The sequence below is a fragment of the Callorhinchus milii genome, unplaced genomic scaffold (assembly GCF_018977255.1).
Source record: "Callorhinchus milii isolate IMCB2004 unplaced genomic scaffold, IMCB_Cmil_1.0 Scaffold6, whole genome shotgun sequence".
Taxonomy (NCBI): Eukaryota; Metazoa; Chordata; class Chondrichthyes; order Chimaeriformes; family Callorhinchidae; genus Callorhinchus; species Callorhinchus milii.
This window is the reverse complement of record NW_024704747.1, coordinates 30860248-30882183: the sequence shown is the minus strand read 5'-3', so window position 1 is coordinate 30882183 and position 21936 is coordinate 30860248. Positions and strand designations below refer to the sequence as shown.

General features: G+C 38.9%; 1 protein-coding gene across 10 annotated transcripts in view; it reads right to left on the bottom strand.

The window, feature by feature from the left end:
- The window catches only part of baz2ba (bromodomain adjacent to zinc finger domain, 2Ba), a 77677-nt gene extending 56303 nt beyond the window's left edge, over nucleotides 1-21374 (bottom strand). For all 10 annotated transcript variants that reach the window (XM_042336025.1, XM_042336030.1, XM_042336026.1 and 7 more), the window contains exon 1: nucleotides 21245-21374. The gene's annotated coding sequence lies outside the window, so the exon portion shown is untranslated. The remainder of the gene's footprint in view (nucleotides 1-21244) is intronic.
- Between the last annotated feature and the right edge of the window lie 562 nt (nucleotides 21375-21936).

Sequence of the window (21936 nt, the reverse complement as noted above, 5' to 3'; positions counted from 1 at the left end):
ATCTCTAAAGGTCTTGGCTATTGAAAATCATCTTTACTGTTAGCAAATGTAGCCACGCACAGCTGAACAGGAATTTTTTTTGTTACTGCAGTACTCACCTTACATATACTAGCAATATTTACAAGAATTAAATGTATCGTACAAATCCTAAAGCTTTGAAGTAGGCATTAAAAAAATTATGTGAATGAGCAGAACAAAGGTTGAAGAAACCACGTTGAATTACTGGTTATAGGATATATTTTACAACTTTCAAATAATGACTTGAAGCTGAGTGGAAAGTCCATCGGGGGATGTGTTTTGCCTATCTTCATGCTCGTTCAGTAGATTACTTCCTATTTTACAGTGTAGGCATTCATTTCCCTATAACTTTGTCGCTACCAAGTTAAAGTTGAAACAAATTGCTAGCTTGATATTATTTTGGCATTTCAATCATCAAAAATGAGCCATTCAGCACATCTTTGAATTCTAATAATTGTACCCAGCCCGAGTTAGTTTAAGCTCCATGCACAGAACTCTACCTTCCCCACCTTCACCGTATGGCTCCCATTTGAATCTCCTGCATGTCCTGGAGATTGGCCAAAAACACATTCTTATCACACGAGACAAGAACTACATCTCATTAAAGTTTACATACAAGATTTTTTTAAAAAAAGTTGAAATACTTATTTTATACCCAACTCATCAACGGAGGCATTAAATCAACTAAAACCATCGAGTCCAAAGGCACATTTCTAACAAAACAGTAAATTGCTCTGAATTTAAAATACTGTATCTATAAAATAGATGCTACTCAAAACTTCCTGGTGTATTTCACCGCAAGTCAGTTTTCTAACTTGCAGACAGTATTGTTTGCTCACAGATTTATTCCCAAAATAGAAATAATTTACTGCTGGAAGTCTACTCTACTTGTGATCGACATACTTTTTTAGGTGTCCTATTTTTCCAACAAGTGTAGCTCTTTCAAGCTGACCTGTTTGCACTGAATGTAGCTGCAAATTGAAACCACTATTTGCTTAAAATAAAGCAATGATAAAAAAATCAGATATACCCCTCCACCACAGAACATTTACTGTTAATCTCTATACCCACATTTACACAAAACTGTAGCTACTTGGATCAAATTAGATTACATCAAATTATTTCAATGTTTAAACCCACAACACACAATTCTGACAACGGTGCAGTAAAACATTCAAGAATCTAAAAAAAATTTAAAAAGATCTGAAATGTTCAGATTTGTATCATAACCAGCATTTAAAAAAACCTTTATACAGTACCCACTTTCATTGCCTTTAAATAAGAACAAATATTTGACATGCTTTAGAAGTTTGTACTGAATTTCACAGGAGACGGGCAACTTCTTGGTGCCACGTATACAGAACACACATCTAAGTGCAGACAACTGGGATCTCAGATCAGCTCTGCACGCAATCAATCAAGGCATAGGTGTTGATTGCTTGGGTCAACATCCAATGAAACACCAGCAACAACAACAACAAATTACATTTGTATAGTGCCTTTCACGTCAGGAGGGTGTCGCATGTCCCTAACCCTAACTGAAAATGTGCTGGTGCAGATGCCTGTCTGTTGGTGTTCAGTTGTCTGTTGGTTACTGGGATCTCAGAAAACAGTAGCTATTTTATTGTTATTATATTATCATTATATTCAGAATATAATAAATAGAACTATTATTATATTTTCAAGTCAGGGATACGGCAAAAATAATTGCAGGATGGGAAGCATCAATTTAACACCTCTTTAATTTCCTCAGAGTGTGTATTGCAGCATTGTCTGGTAAAGGATTCACTGGGAAGTGACACTTTGGTCACAAGCATTTCTGGCTGGACCTCACCCCGCAGTGTGTGAGGATGCTGAGAGGTAAGAATAATCAATATTTTCATAAAACATGGGTGTGCACTGTAGCAGAGTGTAGCAAACATAACTTAAAACAACAACAAATAGCGACTTTCACGTCAAGAGGACATCCCAAGGCGCTGAACAGTCACTGATTTGGACATTGCAAACAAAAAGCTCAAATAAATATAATAAAGATAATGTTTCACCATATCACACATCTCTAACAAGTGAATAGATTGGCGGTCATGCTCATAACTATCTCAAGAAATGCACTGTAAGCAATGTACCTGTACTCTGGACTATTATACAGGTGGCTGACTTTTAAACCTCATTTTTATATTGAAGACCACTTCAAAGTAGCTGATCTATCATATCCTAAACCCGCCATTGTTTTGGGATCCACTTCTTCGTAATTTGTGAGTACCAGCAACCTGCATCAGTTTTATTTGGTTCCAAAGTATACAACATTCACCAGCCTATAGCAAAGCAAGCCTGACTCTGCCTGTGGCCTCCATCAAGCAACAACAACAGCAACAATAAATTACATTTGCATAGCGCCTTTCACGTCAGGAGGACATCCCAAGGTGCTGGACAGTCAGGGATCTGTACGCACAAATTACTTCTTTAGATGGTCCCCAAGCCTCCAGACTGCCACGACTCGAATATAGTCGTTACCATTAATAGGGTGCTGACGCCAGCAGTAGCAGGAGACAGACACCATCTTATGATTTTGTTTAAAATTCACTAATTGGTCAGTTAAATAAAAAGCAATTCACAGTGTCACCATTATCCATTCGCAAAACAAAATCTAGATTTGAAACACTCGCTTTATAAATAATTAACACTTAAAATGTAAAGTGTGTATGATATTTAAATAATTGTAATTCCCTAGATCTATTTCAGGAAACATCATAAAGGTTTGCCCACAGTTCTGAAGAGATACAATACCTGTCAGCAGCTCTTGGAGAAAACGTTTTCACAACACTTCTTGGTGGCAGGATATGTCACATCGCTCCACTTTCATTAGATATACACTTTTTTGTAGCAAACTCCCTGATTAATTTTTTTAAAATGAAAGTACTATACTTTTTCTTCAGTTCATTATTGCCAATTTTAATATTTCAGGTTTTTTTTCTTGACTTCTTGAGTTAATTCAATTCTCAGTTTAAAAGACATGCAGCAACACTTTCTTTTATAATGGAGAAAAAAGGGCAACAACACATCCTTGTAGTCTCTTGAGAGAAGCAAGCAGACATGTAAGATCAGCTGCATAAACGGTGGTTTAATCAGGAAGTAGCCATTATCCCTCTCCTGCACAGTAGTGACAGCTCTCTTAACAGACCGTCTTGCTTTTCAGTTTGTATAAATGAAGAAACAAGCATATACTGTATTGCCAAGAGCTACTGACCTTTGAGGTCACAAACACACAACAGACGGGGATGTATCAGGGAAGAAAAGGCTTAAAAATCAGGTCCAAACCAACAAGTTCCTGGTAATATTTTAAAGATTTCTAGGGCAGCTGTTTTTCACCACACCATCCTCCTGCACACACAGCACAACATGGCTGTCTTATATTCAGAGATTAGCAATTATTGTAATGAGATACTGTCTGTGAGGTCAAAGCAGTACTTCCTGCTGTTTACACATCATGATTTCCTGGAAACAACTAAAAGGCAGGTGGAGCAGTCAGCTCACGGATCAGTGTGTACATATCAAATGGAACTCAAGCAGGTAAATGCATGTCTCAATGTGAAGCTCCGCCCAAAACCATTAAAAAAAACTCTTCCGACAACACAGTAAATACAATACAAAATGACATTTGTTTCGCACCTTTCACTTCGGGAGGACAATAGCACATCTTGGCCCAGCACAGAGATTGAGGTAAAGTAACCGTAACTTTTAAACATAAATAAATGAAAGTAAAGAAACATGTTTTAATGACAAATTTATGCTTATGACTGAGACAGACTTAACTTGTGAGAAAGGTCTGACAGAGTTAGATGGATTGCATTTATATAGTACCTCATCACTAAAATGTCTTAAAAGTGCTTCACAGGATTTTTATTTTATTGTAATGTGTAGGTACTGTATTTTGTAGGCAAATGTGGCAGCCAATTTGTGCCCAACAATATCCCACAAACAGCCATCAAGTGAACGACCAATCGTGGATTATTGGCCAAGAGCCTTGGTGTCTTGTTCGACTCCCAACTATCTTCCAAACCTCATTTCCAGCTTCTTACCCACTCAGCTTTTCCTCACCTCAACAACAGTGCTTGGCTCTGCCTCTACCTCTCCCCCTTTGGGCTGCCAAGACCCTCATCCATGCTTTTATTATGTCCAGGCTTGACTACACCAACACCCTGCTAGCAGGACTCCTCAGCTTCTCCCTGAATAAGCTGCAGACTATCCAGAACTGTGCAGCCTGTGTCCTCTCCCATACCAGGCTCCGTGTACCTACTACCCCATCCTCACGCAGTTCCACTGGCTCCCCATCCCACAGCAGATCAAGTTTGATCCTCGTTCTCACACCCAAATCGCCACGGTTTCATCCCAATCTACCTCTGCGACAGTCTGCAACCATACTAACCTGGTCGGAAGGGTAGTGCATTCAACACCAGCTAGCTTCAGGTCTCCCACTTCATCTGCCCCACATTTGGCAGGCAGGGTTTCTGGGCCCCCACTCCATCCCAGAGTTCCCCTGAGTCACTCTCTCCCTTCATTCAACAACAACAAATTACATTTACACAGCACCTTTCGCATCAGGAGGACATCCCAAGGCACTGGACAGTTGGGGATCTGCACCGGAGCTGGTGGTTGGGATTAGGAGGGGTGGAAGGTGGGGTGGTAGTGCATTTAAGATCAACTACCATTGCCTGGATCTATTAACCAGAAGGGCTAACACTAAAGTCATAAACACTGCTCTCTACCATGATAGGAATTTAAGGTGTTGGACACAGTGGGTAGTACAGCAATATAACAGTACGTTAAGAGTTCACAGAGGGACTATGATAAGCAGGCAGTGTGGAGTTTTCACACTGGCTTTAACAACCTTGAAGGAGACTGCCCTGCCCTAAGTAACTAGCCATCATAAGTGATTTTTCCCCTGCTTCCTTTCATTTGAATCTCAGCAGTCAATTTAGCAGGGGGTCACCTGGAGTTGCTGCACTGGGTCCTATAAGGAGAGTTGCTGTGATTACAGTAAAACTCACATAAGCATCAACTGCATAAATCGTATAATCACCTGAGTCATATTTCCACCCGAGTCCCATTCAATTTCCTATTAAATCCACTTATATAAAATCCAACTTATTACATAAATTCGCACAAGACATATACGATACACCTTATGTAAGTTTGCCATAGCTCATATTTTGCATAAGTCACATCAAATGTTATGGTTCCAACTGATACAACGTTTGTGAGTTTTACTATACAACAAATGTGATCAAAAGCTGAATCTTTCCCCTCAAAGCCTTGCAAAATGCAGATTAAACTCCAAAAGTGCCATTGAATTCTGCTTCAGAGAGAACGGTAGCTGGAAAGATATCAAAACTATCCAAAATAAAAGTCCCAAACTGCAAGGTTTAGATCTAAACACTCTCCAATATCAGCAATGGATAGTTTAAACCAGTGAAAGTGAGGCTGATTTCCCCCACTTCTGGTTAGTGCCAACAATTCTGTACTGGAGTACTAAATGTAGAAACAGAATAGGACCAATTCTCAAAAGCACCTCATTTAACAGAAAAGGAAACAATAAAATCAATCCTATTGCAAGACTCTACTGCTATGGGTTGAGTATCAATTCACAAGACAAATCAAAGTGACATATTCACCCAGGGCGACAGAGCTCCAATGGATGACATTCAATGGCCAAAGATCCCAATACCTTAAAGAAATACAATACTGCCTTTGTAAACCCTTCCCCCCTCCTCCGCCCTCTTTTTGATCCTTAACAGCATCGTAAGTCAGCTATGTGTTGAGGATGTCTGAAATGAAGAAACATAATTACCTTGCTGCAACTGCCTTTGTTGGAATGAAGAGTTTGAATCTAGATTAGGGCAACCAAGCCTGAAGATATAAGATTTAATGTTTGTTAGCTTTTATTCATATTACAATTGACAACCAAACTGCAACACACTTGCAATTAATTTTACTGTCAATTCTCACTTTCTTTTTAAAAAAGGAGCTGTGTAAAGTAGCATAAAGCAAGTTTTCTTTAAAGAGTCACGTAAAGGAATTTTTTAAAAATCTCAAGCCCCTCAGTGCAAAATTTCAATTAACAACAGTAATTGCATAAGTATTTTACAACATTGTAACACTTCTCATTAGCTCAACTGAATGGCTCTCATGCTAACTGGAGTCCCAAAAGAGTTTATGATAATATAAAGATTAAATTATGATTTATCTGCCCCAAATAAATGAATAGGTTGATTCTGAAGTATTTTAAAATCAACGTAATTACATTGTGTTTGTATCCCAGCTGAATAGCCTGTCCTGTCCAAACAATAAATTCCAACATCAGAAATACTGGAATAAAAAGCATTAATTAATAATAATAATCCTTGCATTTGATATAGCGCTTTTCACGTCTTCGAGACGTCTCAAAGGGCTTCACATATACTGTAAAGTGAACCAACTGTATATTTGTGGGCAAAACACGGCAGCCAATTAATTGAGATTAATTAATTAATTGAGATGAAAGAGTGGTTTTATCCACTTAAAGATCACCCTTCCGACCCAATCTGCATCCAGGAACATGCATGAATGCATTGAGAAACGAGTCAAAATAATAGTCAAAATAATATTAAATGGTTCAGGAAAAAAACATGGAAATAAGAATAGATTAGGTAGTTCAGGTCTGTGGCTAAGAACATTGTGGACATAATGGGCTGATTGGACATCTGTGACTTCTGATTATCTGGACTTAATGCTAGTTACAGGGAACATTTTATTCTTATTATATTAAAGATCGGCAATGTGCACAAAATAGATATTCCAACTATATTATGCTCACATTTTCTCTTTACCTTGTCTCTGTGAGACAAAATGAAACAAAGCACCTTCGCTGTACAGCTGGAGGCTTGTATTAATGGAAATAACATCTCAACCAAGCTCTTGTTACAGCACCTTGTAAATGCCCTTTGAAAGTATAGTGCATCAAAGCCTGACAAAGTAAGACAGATGCATGATATCACCAGATGACGTTGCCTTGACTGCAAAAGGGGGGGGGGGAACAACCTCTGTCGACCTTTGTAAAGTTGTTGATTTTTTTTCCCTTGCTTCCTTTCATTTGAACCTCAGCAGTCAATTTAGCAGAGAAAAGAATTATTAAAAACTAGGATCTGCAAAAAGCCAAGCTTCAAAACAATAACGGTTAGAGACTGGCCAGGGTGCCTCAGGGTAAAAGAAATGACCTTTCTTGAAACCAGAGGTCATTGTAACAGCTTTAAATACCTTGGTGTTATTTTTCAAACATTTCTGCACTATCTTACAGTAATATCCTTAAGCTACACTCCACTTTCTATATACCAGGCTGCACTCTTTTAAAAAAGAAGGAAACAGCGTGTTTTGCGGTACTATAGCACTCCCATGCAAGCATCAGAACTAGATGTTCAGCCTGAAGCAGTTTAGAACATTTTACACTGCGTGACTCCATTATACTCAACTTACTTTCAAGATTGAGCCTGACGGGTAAACCAGGTCTTGCTTATTTCATTAAAATGATTAGTTTAAAAACTGTTTTCAGAGTGTCAACTCATTCTGTTGAATGGACTTAGATTACAGAGCAACAGATAATAATCCTTGAATTTTTAGTTCATCTTCCAATTAAAAAGTGCATTGCAAAGGACACTGAGATATTCGTAGCTATTTGGATATAAATAAAAAAAACTTTTTAACCATGTCTACAGACTAAATAGTTAACCATATTTTGTTATCAAAACATCTTTTCATACACTATCAGCCACATGATGATATCACACATCTGTTTTGCATATTTCAGTCTTCAATTTCAATAGTTTCCACGGCATAAACTCTGCTAGTCCTGAACTCTGTCAAGCCTCCAATTTAAAAAAAACTTCCACAAATAAAAGGCGATACAGTTAGCATGTTATTTCACCTCTGGGACTTAAATCCAGCCACGAACCACCACAATAATAAATAATCTGACTATATCACAAAAGTAGCTGATGTGGCAGTGGAAAGATTGACATTAGTATGACATTAGTATGGCACACACTGCCAGTGTCAGGCAGATTGTTGGGACAGCTTATTCAGCAGCAGAAATTCTCAATATTCACAATGGATACTAAAGTGCTAATTCATTTCTGTTCCTCAGAACTGAGCCACATGTTTAACTTTTTTAAAAAACTGCTGGAGAATGACACGGAACTCTTGTCTTCTGTAAATGGCTGTGATGAATGCAGAAGAGTACGTCTTCTGCCCTCTTAACCACTAATGGTCAATAATGTTGAATAAACATACACTTTACTGGCATGGCGTACTTTGCAACCGGTAGAGTTCCTATAAAAATATCCCAATATTTTATTGCATTAACTAAATCAGAGTCATGGTGAATCAGGTCATAATATTGTGAGCATTTAGCTTTCTGATGGCCTCCAGGACCACAAGCAAGTTAAAGTCCTCCACGGGCAAGAGAGTGGCCAGTTCTGTTAGATCAGGACCCAAAAAGCACCTGACAAGTTAACAGGTCTCGATCAATATAATAAATGAAGTACAAGGTCCTGCCATCTTTGCGGAAGCAATAAAAGGGTATCTACTGTCACTAATTCTGATATAGACTGGGCAGGTAGATTACCAGTGACAACTTCACCCTTCTGTACCAACCCAGCAATTGCATCAAGGTTCGGTGTGGCAGACGCCACAATAGAGATCTATTTCTTCAGCTGGTCCTTGACTTGCAGTCGCGTATCAAATGTAATCTGTAACGTCAACGACTGCAGTCCCAAAGGAAAGTTAAAACACAAAACAAGCATCCACAGAAGTTAGTGGAGCAAAATCCATGAGACACACTGAACACTATTCTTATTTATTTAACTAAATTGTTGGGCAGCCACCAGCACCTGAAGAGTTCTGACTTAGACCTTCAGAGGAAGGAATTGATCTTAGTGGATGTAATTACATGCAATAACAATCTGCAATCTGACTCCTATTGGTAGCCCCACCTACCCCATTTGGGGAGGCATCATGTCAGTTTTCATTACTTACAGCAATAACTATTTCTTTGGTTTCAATACGATTTTGTTATAACTACCACATATTGCGCTGAACACAGTTGGTGAAGCAAAATGGATCTCGAATCTACTGTGAAGCTCATTTCAGTTAAACCCTTAAGTTGTCCATTTCCAAATAAATTCTAGTTTCAGTTTCTAGAATAATAGAAATATCTCCTCACACACACTAACAATTACCCCCTACTGCACCATAGGCAAGTTCTCAAGCCGGGGAGAAATTCCACCTAGATCTGTAATTATATTATTTTCTTTGTATTTCAGATGCAATACAATACAAACGACATATGTATAGTGCCTTTCACGTCAGGAGGACGTCCCAAGGCGCTGATAGTCTAAAACATCTTCAATTCAGGCCTTATTTTGGAGCCATTTTCTATAGTTCTTAGAATTTCTTTACAAAAAGCAAAATGAGACACAGAAAAAGCGCCGAAATAAAGTGAAGTGGATGTACCCGACAAAATGGCTCCAAAATATCTATAAAAATGTAATGAATGGTGTAGGTTAGGGTTCACGTTTCGCATCCTCACCTTTAAGGCCATCCTTGGCCTTGCCCCCTCTTACCTCTCTGACCCCCTACCAACCTGCCCGCTCCCTCCGTTCAGCAAGCTCCGGCCGGCTCCATGTCTCCCGCCCGACCCACCGTACCATCGGTGGCCGGGCTTTCAGCCTCTCTGCTCCCACACTCTGGAACTTCATCCCACAGTACCTTTGCCTCGCTTCCTCCCTTGCCTCCTTCAAGGCCGGTCTCAAGACCCTTCTCTTCGACCGTGCCTTTGGTCTCCCTCCCACCTTTCTGCCTTCCCTCACCCCTACACCACCCCTTCCCTACCCCCATCCCACCCCTCCCCCATGCTTGGGCCCCGACATCTGACTGTTCAGCACTTTAGGACGTCCTCCCGACGTGAAAGGCACTCGATAAATGTAATTTTGTTGTTGTTGTAGGTTAATCACAGGGTCATTAGCCTCAAAGTAACTCTACAATGACTTAAGGAATGTAATGGTGCTACACACAGCCAGCACACATACTGACAAACTGCCATTTCCGTGCAAGACTCTTTTTACCTGTCTTGAAACTCTGATCTTTACAGTAAACTTTCAGTAAAATCACACAATAAGAGTGTTAAATGTCTGCTGTAAAAGACATATGAGTCACCAGTAGTGCTCCAGTGGCTATAATACCAGCAGAATCTGCACTCAGTTTGCACATGGTATTAATAACTGTACTTGTCTGCCATCCAATTTGTGGATGTTGTAAATATTGTGCTTTTTTTTAAAGCTGACTTCATTATGTTCGCAGTCATCACAATACCACCATTTAAAACGTCTGCATTTTGTAGCAAAATGGATACCTGCATTAACAACGAACCACAGATTGTTTATAATAAGATGCCGATCCTCAATTGCTTTTTTTCAAAATAGGAAGAACACTTCTGGCAATCTGCCAAACTATATATTAAATGTAAGTAGCTGCAGTCGACTAGCAAGGTATATACACCAAATTGTACATTTTGCTATTACTGCCACTGTTTAATGTTAAATTAATTCATTATATACTAGGCAGCACTCATAAAAGCTTTGATACAACAGGAAAAAACATTTAAATGTTAACAAATAACTTACATTCCTTACTTATGACATGCTGAACATACTGATTTATAACCAACATTCTCTACTCCTTGCATGCTGCACAGGAAGTTTTATCCAGAGTGACTTGTTGATGTGTTGCTCCAAAGAGACTAGTAAGTTGAAGGCTATAACTAAATGAACTGAAATTAAGAATTGAACAATTTTGCTGTTCACTTTCTAGTTTAATTACCTGTTAATTTGTGCACAGTATGCATCACTTTCAATGTGTTCAATCTAAATAAATATACATTTAAAATGCTTAATGGACTTAAATACTAGACTCACACTGAAGACAATATTCTGTACCAATATTCTCCTATTGAATCACTATTGATATACATGCTAGGTATCTACATTTTAAAAATGGGGGTGGGAAGAAAGAATTATATAGAATCATGTGATGATTAAATCACACTGAAAATAGAGTTTTTTAAAAAATATGCATTATCATCATTGCCTCCAAATATGATCTTAATTGAGAGGAGCCCCATACCCCAGAGCAGGGCCCAGTTACCCAATCATATTCATTTTGTTGCTTTGGTAATTTAAACACCGGGTAAACTGAAACCTCACCGGTGGGGTGGGAGGGAGGTGGATAGCTACTTATTAGGTGAGGGTAATAAGGGATAAGGGCAAGTAACTGGAGTTGAGGTACAGATCAGACCATGATCTTATCGAATGGCAGAACAGGCTCAAGGGGCTAAATGGCCTCTTCCTGTTTCTATGTTTTATTCTACATCAGACTTCGTGACCCATTACTCCCATCCTCACCCACCACCACTGGCTGCCTATCATTCAGCGGATCATATCATCACCTGTACTTCCAAATGCTTCCACTCCAATGCCCGACCTCACCTCCGTGATCTCCTGCAACTCACTCAATTCCTCTACCAACTCTGGCTTGCTTCATGTCCCCTGCCTGCTCCACTCCACAATTAGTACTTTCAGCCACTTTGACCCTCTGGAACTCTTCCAATATCCCGCACTCTTTCACTCTTTGCTTGTCTTTGACTGCGCCTTTAGCCACCTCTCCCACTGGGTCAGGCTCCCACTCCATCCTTGTAAAACACTTTCAAATGTTCTCCCTACGTGAAAAGTATTACATCAGTGGAAATTATTGTTGTTTGAAGTAACAATTAGATCTTAAAGATCTTTAGGGGGAAAGAAGCTTCTATCATGGTAGTTGCTGAAACTGCATGGCCCAAGATTGCCGTGAATTGTCTCCTATTCTACTGAGGTATCAGTCAGCCCTAGCGCTATTGAGGGGTTTCTACAAGACAAATGAAGGTGGTATTGGTCCCAATAGTAGTGATTGATAATCTGAAAAACAGTGAAACATAGAATTTACAATGCACATGGATTTTGCTACAGAAAACTTGTTTATGATGAAAATTTAACCAGTAAAACATTGCTGATTTTTCAATATTTTCTAACCAGTCCAAACATGTTCTGAATGTGCTGAAAATTTTGTGAAGATTCAAGTTTTTTCTTTAAAGCAGCTTTCTTTGCAAAAATCTTTGCAATTTGAAAATGATATTCTGACAAACATACAGAGCTGGGTCGATTTTAGCAGGACGTCAATCCCGAATCATTCTTCATGGGCGAGGCTAGACAGTAAGTGTTGGCACGGCAGTCTGTGCAACTATGGGATAACAAGGGTCAGCTCACTCCTGTCACTGCACAACCTTTGCCACCGAGGGATTAATGGGGAAGGGGAGGAAAGGAAGAAAAGAGAGAGAACCAGGTCAATTTTTATTTTGATATCCGAGGGCAATGAGGCTGACTGCAGCACTTCTACCGCAACCTGAGATGAGATCAGCTTACTGAGTAACAAACAGGAATCAAACTCAAGACTTTTTTTGGTCTGAAAGGCCACTGTCTGACTACACTTGGTCTGCATTGAAGTGCCTTTATCTTTTGAGCAATTGAAGGGAAGGGGAAATGGAATAAGTATTGTTTTACATGGAGATGCCCCAATCACAAGAAGACCCTAATTCCTGTAGAATTATCCAGATCTGAGAAAAGAAACATTCACATTAGACAAGTGTCGCACATTAAACAACTATTTAACTGAAGAAAAATGCACCGTCTGTGAACAAATAGTTTGGACGCATACACAGAGAATTCTACCTCTCGGTAGTTAGCATGTCTGAAATGGGATTTTTAAGTCAAAAAGTCTGCACAAGTTCCCTGATTTCCATTAGAAAAAAAATCTTTACATCAAACCTGAGAAATTCCTTTCTTGATTCTTTGTATTCATAAACGGGAGAGGAAGCAAAAGGTACACTTTAATAGCATGTAACTGAACGTGACACTTTGAAATGCATCGTCCTTTTGAAACAGTGCATCAGAATATTCATTTTGCTGCAGAAGAACAAGCAGTGCATATAAATGAGAAACGCTAATGAAATCACCATCAGCCTGCACTAAATATGTATTATACTGGGGCCTCAGTGTCAGTTCATTTTGCTGGCTTTCTTCCTTGGTTACGCTGTTTTCATAACCAAACAAAACCTTTTTGGTCCCATTCTGAAGTTTTAGGAATTCGTCCAAAAGAAAATTACAGCATATAATTGAGAATATCTATTACTAAGACACACACAAACACCCACACAGACAGGGTGGTTTTTCAAGTACCGAAATTCAACACTATTTTCAATGACACCACTACTACTCATACGGTTGTCTCCTTCTTTTCGCTTTTTGCATCTAAACTAGATTTTTCCTTGCGCTAAAATACATTATAGTCCATGTATGGACTTAAAATGGAGTATTGTAGCTCAGTGGTTAGAGCACTTGCCTTGCAAGCGAAGGACATGGGTTTGATTCCTGGCAGGGCAAAACCATGGGCAAGTTTCCTTACTCCATGCACACACCTGATAATAATCCCTCAAGCAAAAAAAATAATAAATTGGTCACTTCAATCCGTGACTGTTTGTGGGACACTGCTGTGTGTAATTGGCTGCCGCGTTTCAACCCACAAATATACAGTCAATTCACTTAACAGTTTATTCTGTAAGGCCCTCCTCTTTGATCATGCCTTCGGTCACCCTCCTACCTCTGTGCCTTCCCTCACCCCTATCCTACCCCTCCCACATCCTCGGGTCCTGACCCCTGACTGTCCAGTGCCTTGGGACATCCTCCTGATGTGAAAGGCACTCAAAAATGTAATTTTGTTATTGTTGTATTCTGTGGAGCGCTTTGAGACATCTAGAAGAATAAATAGGGCTATATCAAATGCAAGGATTATTTTTATATATAAAATGTCACTGTGGACATACTTAAACACAGATATTGCACCAGTATGTTAATGTCTAGTTCGCTTTTCATTAGAACTTTCATAAATCATTTTTGCTGCATAGTATGTAAATATTCTATTTCATTCTTTGACTTCAACGTTTTAATCCTAAATATAGTGAAGGTCTGATCAGAATCTGCACATTCATATCCTGTAATTTCGACAATTAATGTTCTGCCAATTTTGAATGCTGACCACAGCGAGTTAGAAATGCTCTATGGTCTCTTAATTCTGTCTTTAGTTGGCTCCCAATGCACAAAACACAGACACGCACAAGCATAAATGAACAAACTGTATCGTACGATTATTCTGGAAAAAAAATATTTTACTACATTTAATAATAGCATTTGATATAGTGACTTATCACGTCATTGAGAAGTCTCAAATCGACTAATCCAGCCTCTACATTTACAGTACTGAAAAAAGTTAGACAGACGATCAATAAAAATACACTTTTTTCCCATTTGGTAAACTGACAATCCAGTTTAATCCTGAATGTCCATCAAAAAAGAAAAAAAAGGATCCATGAATTCTTCACAAAGTGTTATATTTGCACATAATATCATACAAATGACAGCACAAGAGACAATTGGACCCATCAAGCCTAGAATTGTGCTGGCTAATCTAACAGCGCTGTGTACTCTAATCCCAAACCTCTTCCTTTTCTGTCCCCTTTATATTTTTTTCTTCAAATGTTTATTGAATTCCCCTTTGAATGTTATGGCCTTGGCCTCAATGGCTAATTGTCACAACACTTTCATATTGTAGCAACCCATCTCCCTCCTAACCCAACAACAATTCTGAGTCTGTGTTCTCGATAGCCTTTCATAAGTACTATCAAACCTTTTAGTATTTCCCTCTCAAAATCTTTCAACATTCTTTCAAAAGTCTTCTATTAGCTTTCTTCTCCCTCTTGGTACATTGACTATTGCATAAAGATTGTGAAAAACACAAGCAGTTTCTCTGTTTGCAACACTGTACTCTCACTACACTCTCAACAGTGATGACTATAGGTTCAATGCTGCTGTCCTCACGGGCAGTTTTTCCAACGAGAAATGCACGTTCCATTACATGAGCAACGTTTGTATGTTCAGAGGACTATTACAGGATGCTTTAGCAGACACCCCACCCCATCCACCCCTCGGCTGAAGTCAGTTCCTGGTTCAAGGAGAACATTATAGAATGTCTTTACAAAGACAGTGATCACATTGAAGGACCAGGTTACAGGTAGAAAAAGTTCAATCTAAATTACTCAAGGTGTCTGAGGAGGAATTTCTTTTTTTTTTAAAAAGTGGGTTTGGTCAAGACATGGACTGAATGCAAGAATCCTGTGCGGTTATGACTGGGAGTGACAGAGAAAGCTGCCTATTCATGGTCAATACCAAAAACGTACACATTTTCTAATTGTTCTTAGTGTATTGGTTGCAATATGTTAAACAGGCCCAAATGAGCACACTGACTTAGGGTTAAAAAAAAGGTAAAACAAAAGTCAGTTATTGCACTCTGAGGTAATGAACAAAGATTTTTGCTTCATATGCACCAGGAAAAGGGCAGCTTTGTCTGTTATTTGGATAGGGGGGTGGGGTTGCCCCAAGCTTCAAGGATTCCAGGAGGCATGCCTAAAGGATATTTCCAACACTGTCTCATGAAGGATTTGGGATTTTCGATGACCTAATTCCTCTAAGCCTGAGTGACGTCCCTACTGGGGAGTAAGGCTGGCATTGACGCTCACCGAGAATGACAACAACAACAACAAAATCACATTTGTGTAGCGTCTTTCATGTCGGGAAGATGTCTCAAGGCGCTGAACGCAGGACTCACTCATTCCAGAAACCTTGGAAATACTTTCAAATTTACATGGACTTCAAATAGGACAAATGCTAAGATTGGTAAAATAGGTATGGAACAAATAATTCTGATGAAATGTACATCAATTTGAGCCTTACACATGAATGTATTACTCAATCTAATGCTCTAATCTAATCCAGGACACCAGTTACAGCACTCGACTGAATGTGAAAGGCGCAATGCAAATGTAATTTGTTGTTGTTGCTGCCGCTCTATAACACAGGTGTCCTGTGGACCTGAGGTAACCAGTGCTGACTGATGCTGCCATTTCCTGGGTGTTGCCCACATGCAAAGGGAGGATCACTGTGACGAGCTGACAACCTGAAAGTGAGTCACTGTGTCACATTCGCTTAGAATGCGGCTGCGGAGACATTGCACCCAGCTGACCACATTACAACAGGGCTTCCCTGTATATTGAATGAAATGTACAGTTTCCAAATGTCTCTATGCTGGCTGTGATGAACCATAGTACTTTATAGTTGTATACATCATAGGATAATGAAGAGGTGACATTGCAATTTTTGTTTTTATTCTGATAACAAAAAATGTGTAGGCAGCCAACCCAAGTCCAACTCATTTCATTCAAATCACAGTAAATATTTGTCAATTGCCACTCAATGTGGAATCAATTTGGTGTTACATTATTCACAAACAATTCAATGCTGGAATATTTTCTTAAAATTTTTAAAGACATTCTTATTCTGTTTTCCTATTAATCCTTTAAAGTATAAAACAATTTGTCTATGTGAGATTAGACTTTGCTCGGATACAGTGACTTTCTGTAATTCAGCATTCAGGTGACTTTCCATCTCTTGGTTAGCAATAAAATGAGGACAATTGATCAAAACAAACCAGAAACCCCTGAACACGAGAAGGTCACAGCCTGTGAGCTGATAGCAAAAACAGCTCGGATGCTCCAGAGCTGCCATTTTTCTTCCTTGACAAAGACTCCATCTGCCACAGAGCCATTTGCTGCCTGAGAATCAGAATATCAATGATTTCCAACCATTCTGCAAGTCTGTTTTCACCTTGACATCACCTCTGTGTGCAGCTGAAGGTAGAAATATTTTCTCCACAGTACAACAGGCTTCTAAAACAGTTTGATCTAAGTAACATCTAAGCAATCTTCTGAAGTACTGTTTTTATCTCTACCTCGGCATTTTAGTAAGGTTTTCACTGCGTAAGAATAGTCTAATACTTCAAATTCTGAAGCTACAATACATGATACTCACCACATTTACCTTCTCATACTTTTCTCCCAGACGTGCTTCATTTTTATAACAAATAAATAGGAACAAAGGAAAGTAAAATAAGCAGACAGAAGCATTTAAGTTTTTAGTTTCTATTAGTACAGTGCTGGATGAAATGTATTTGTGTAATATCACCTTAATAAGGCTGCAATGTTAGTGCTTTTGCATTAAGGTGTGTGAGGTGAGAATTTTAACTGAACTGGTCTAGGAAGATGAGCATTTCATTGGTAGATGTTTTAATAAAGCAGCTACTTTTAATACACCAATAGGAAAAATTGAAAGCTTACATTAGAAAATACTAGTCACTACTGCAACTGTAGTTTTGTAAACTTTTTCTAATGTAATAAAAGCCCTTTCCATTTGAGGTACAACTTGCAGACTTCTAGCAAACTCAACCCTTGTCAGCCTTCTATAGTATTTACAAACATTAACAATGGTGGTAATAGAGCTGTTCTAACTGAACACAGATGGACACCACACTGCGTGAAAATCAGGGGCTCAGCAGAATTAACATATTTCAGATATCTGTACAAACCTATTACCATCGATTCAGAAATGAGCTTAAACAATACCTTTTACTGGGTTTCTCATAAAGTAATACAATTAACAAACTATAACCATTGACATTTTTGTAAAGCAATTGTTTTCCACACTGATCCAGGTGGATTATTACTATCTCATGCAAAAATGTGCTTCTTGCACAAGACAAAGAAAGAGCATACGTCCAAAACGACCTCTCTCTTCCCCCATTCTAGATTTTCTGATTTCAGTCATGTTACTATTAGTTTCTTTCTCATCCACCACCCCCAGCGTTGCCTCTCTAAAGAGACCATAAAATACTTCTGTATTAAGTGTAGAGAACAATTACCTGACAAATATACTTCAGTTAATTCTGTACTGCCAACATTTATTCAAATCAAATATTTGCACTCATGTTTATTTAATTGTTTGAATTACAAAACTGGAAAATTAAACTACAAGCAAAAACAGGCTATTCAGCTTTCATGTCTCCCATTTACTACAGCAGTTCTCAATGTTGCCTGCTTAAACCTGCAATACTTAATGGAGCGAAGGGCTTAGCTGTAGTTTCATTTTTAGTGTTGATTACTTTGTACAAGCTTTACACACAGAGCTTGAAAGACGACATTTTAATAACTACAGTAATTAAAAATGTTACAGCACAGCGGTTCTGGTAGACTTTGATACGAAGATTACAGATAGTTTTATTATTAAAACAATGCATTCAAAAACAAGTTGTGAACAAAATGGCAGTCTGATTTGGCATTATGTCATCCATTACAAATTTGGCAATAGCTTCAGCGAACAATGGAAAATCCTAACAGTCTGATTTTTCTGAAGGCGGTTTAGCGAGAACTTGAGTTTTGCAACTCAAAGCCTGCTTTCTGAGAACATGGTAATTTACTGCACCACAAGCTTTCACAAACATACGTGCTCCAAACAGTCACAGCCAGCTCAAATCAGCAAAATCAAAACAGACACTGCCTCACACTCAAAGAATTTCACTATTTTCTCCAATTTCCTTTTTGGCAGGAGCTCTGTCAGCAGTACCTTCCATTTTATATTTAGCTTCGCTGTATGTACTCCAGCAAACCTCCCTCAGTATAAATAGCCAACATCAATTGTAATCCACATCATTAAAATCCAAACGCAACAAGTTTTACATTTTCAACATTTCCAACACTAGATAAGGGTTTGTTTTGAATTTCAGGATTAAAATTAAATATTAGTGTTCCAACATTTTTAAAAGATTAGACTTTTACAAACAAATTACATTTACATCAGAAGGACATCCCAAGGTAATGGACAGTTAAGGGTGGAATCAAGAGGTGGGGGGCGGGGGCGGTGTATATATATACACACACGCACACATACACACATAGAACCCATCAGTAATATAATGGGTCTAATGGCCTCCTCCTCTGTCGTAGATGTCCATGGTTCTACTTTTATTATACGTACATTCAGGACAATATACAAAATCTACAGCATTCGGGACAATAAATAGAAGTTGCATCTTTATGCAATTAAATACTGTATTGTAAACCACGTTACTATGATATCAAAGGAAGGGGGGACCAAATGCATGCTCCAATACCATAGTTCAGTAAGTAATGGAGTCCTGTAGCTCAGTGGTTAGAGCACTCGCTTTGCAAGTGAGAGATCTGAATTCAATTCCAGGCAGGGCGAAACCTTGGGCAAGTTTCCTTACTCCACACGCCTAATAATAATCCCTCCAAAAAACCCAAAACAATAATTAAATTGGTCATTTTCAATCTACGACTGTTTGTGGGACATTGCTGTGCGCAATTGGCTGCCGTGTTCGCCCACAAATATACAGTCAATTCACTTTACAGTGTGTTCTGTGAAGCGCTTTGGGACGTCCTCCTGACGTGAAAAGCGCTATATCAAATGCAAGGATTATTATTATTATTATTATAATGGTTAGTTAGCTGTGTATTTTTAGTTTCATACTGTTCCAATTGCACTAATCAAATACATTTCCTGCACAAATGTATTTAAACCACATACAATGCATAAGACTGCATATAAATGTGGTGCACTCACACATGCTCAGTCACACACACTTTCTTGTATTTAAAATTAAAATTATCTTCTTCTCGAAAGGACTTAGTTGTCATAATGGTTAACCAGACAACTCTAAACATTGTGTTATAACATCCATCCTCTTCTTCAATCCCCTACCTACCCGCCCGTACCCTCCATTCCTCTGGCTCCGGTCTGCTCCACATCCCCCGCCCCAACCGCCCTACCATTGGTGGCCGGGCCTTCAGCCTCTCAGCCCCGAGGCTCTGGAACTCTATCCCCCAGTGCCTTCGCCGCTTCCTCCCTTTCCTTCTTCAAGGCCGGTCTCAAGACCTTTCTCTTTGACCGTGCCTTCAGCTCCCCTCTCGACTCTCTACCCCCTCCTTGCTCCCTCCCTTCCCTCCCCTCACCCTGACCATTTCCCCCAATGCTCGGGTCCTGACCCAACTGTACAGCGCCTTGGGACGTCCTCCCGACGTGAAAGGCGCTCAATAAATGGAATCTTGTTGTTGTTGTAGAAGAGTGCGTACCAAATTTGAAAAAAAATTACCCAATAACTTTCTCCAATAGCAGAAATGTTGTTCTAATGCAAAGATGCTCACAAATAAATCAAGCAAAAAACCACACTTGTGGAAAAATGTAATGCATCCACAACCTAAGTAAGCCAATTAAATTGCCTAGAAACTATAGGTCTGCCATTTATAATGTTAAAACATTTGAGGAAATGCTGAAAAATAAAAAGGAATTAGTCTACGGGATGATAAGAGAGAGTCTGCATGACTTTATGAGAGCAGACATGCATCACTAATCTATTGAGATTTCTATGAAATAATAATAGAATTGTAGGCTAAGAGGAACTCGGTGGATATTATTATATATTTCGATTTCAGCAAGCCTTTACAAAGACAGGCACAGAATAGGAAAGGAACTTCTAATTTGGCTGCATTAAAAAAAACACTTTGGAGAAAACAAAAGTCAGTGGCTTGTGGAGTACAACTGTAAGGGAATATTGCCAATGTACAGAAATGATTTCGAAAAGGGACAATAACAACAACAACAACAACAAGATTCCAATTATTGAGCGCCTTTCACGTCGGGAGGACATCCCAAGGCGCTTTTAATAAATAAATTGATGGGGGGGTGGGGGGGTAAGGAATCTCATTTTTCTGTGGAAAAGCAAGTTATGTGTGACATCATCTGATCATATTTATAAAATTACTGCTTTTGATCCACAAGTTACAATCACATTGAGAGACAACAAACTAGGAACCCTGACAGATTAGAATACAGTCAATTTGTGGGACTCAAACAGATTGGGACCTATGACCAGTGAATTCTCACACACACCAAGAGTTAGTCTCACGGGCACCTGCAAATTAACCTTATATTAATTGCAGCAAAATATTCGGTCTTAGAATGAGACAAAATAACATTTTAAAAATGACTCCAAACCCCAAAATTTTGAATGGTTTTCATTAAGCCAACGGAATATTAAAGATCATTTAGTTTGGGAGCTGGTAGGATTGCAGTTCAAAATAAAAACTTACCCCTGTTCACGAGGTTCAAGTCTCACTCAGTGCTGTCTAACATTCATCACACCCACCACACTTGAAAGAATGATGTCAGCTCTCATTCGCACCACAAGACGATCGATCACCTCATAAGAGGCAGTTTCATCTAAAATAAAAATAAAAACATTGCTAACTGATTTTTTTTTACAAAGCCAATAAGTATACACACAGGCATTATGAAACTGTCCCAGTAGCGCAGTTTGTTTGGTTGCGTAGATTTAACAAATATGCCTCCTGTGAAATAATCTCGTCGTAGGATAAAGAGCAACATTAATCTTCACAAGCTGATTGACCTCTTTCCTGTGTGTATTTCACATAGACACGTAGTGAGATAGTTCGAAAAATGAAAATTTGAACTTAGTTACCAACATGCTTGCAATTATCTTTGAATGTGTGTCAATTCAAATTTCTAATAATAAAAGCAACGGACGAAGCCTCAATACCATAACACACACTTCTGAAGGCGATATGTAAAAGATCAAGTCAAACATGTTTTGGCTGTGCTTGCAAAAGGGTAAATACTGAGCTGTGATTGCCTATTGTTTTGCATTGTAGAAAGTCAATCTCAATCGGTTTCATCCTCTGATACTTCATCAGCAGCCATATCAATGGGACTGAGCACCTAATGCTTTCTTGTCAGGACAGACCACTCTCCCAAAGCAGCAAGT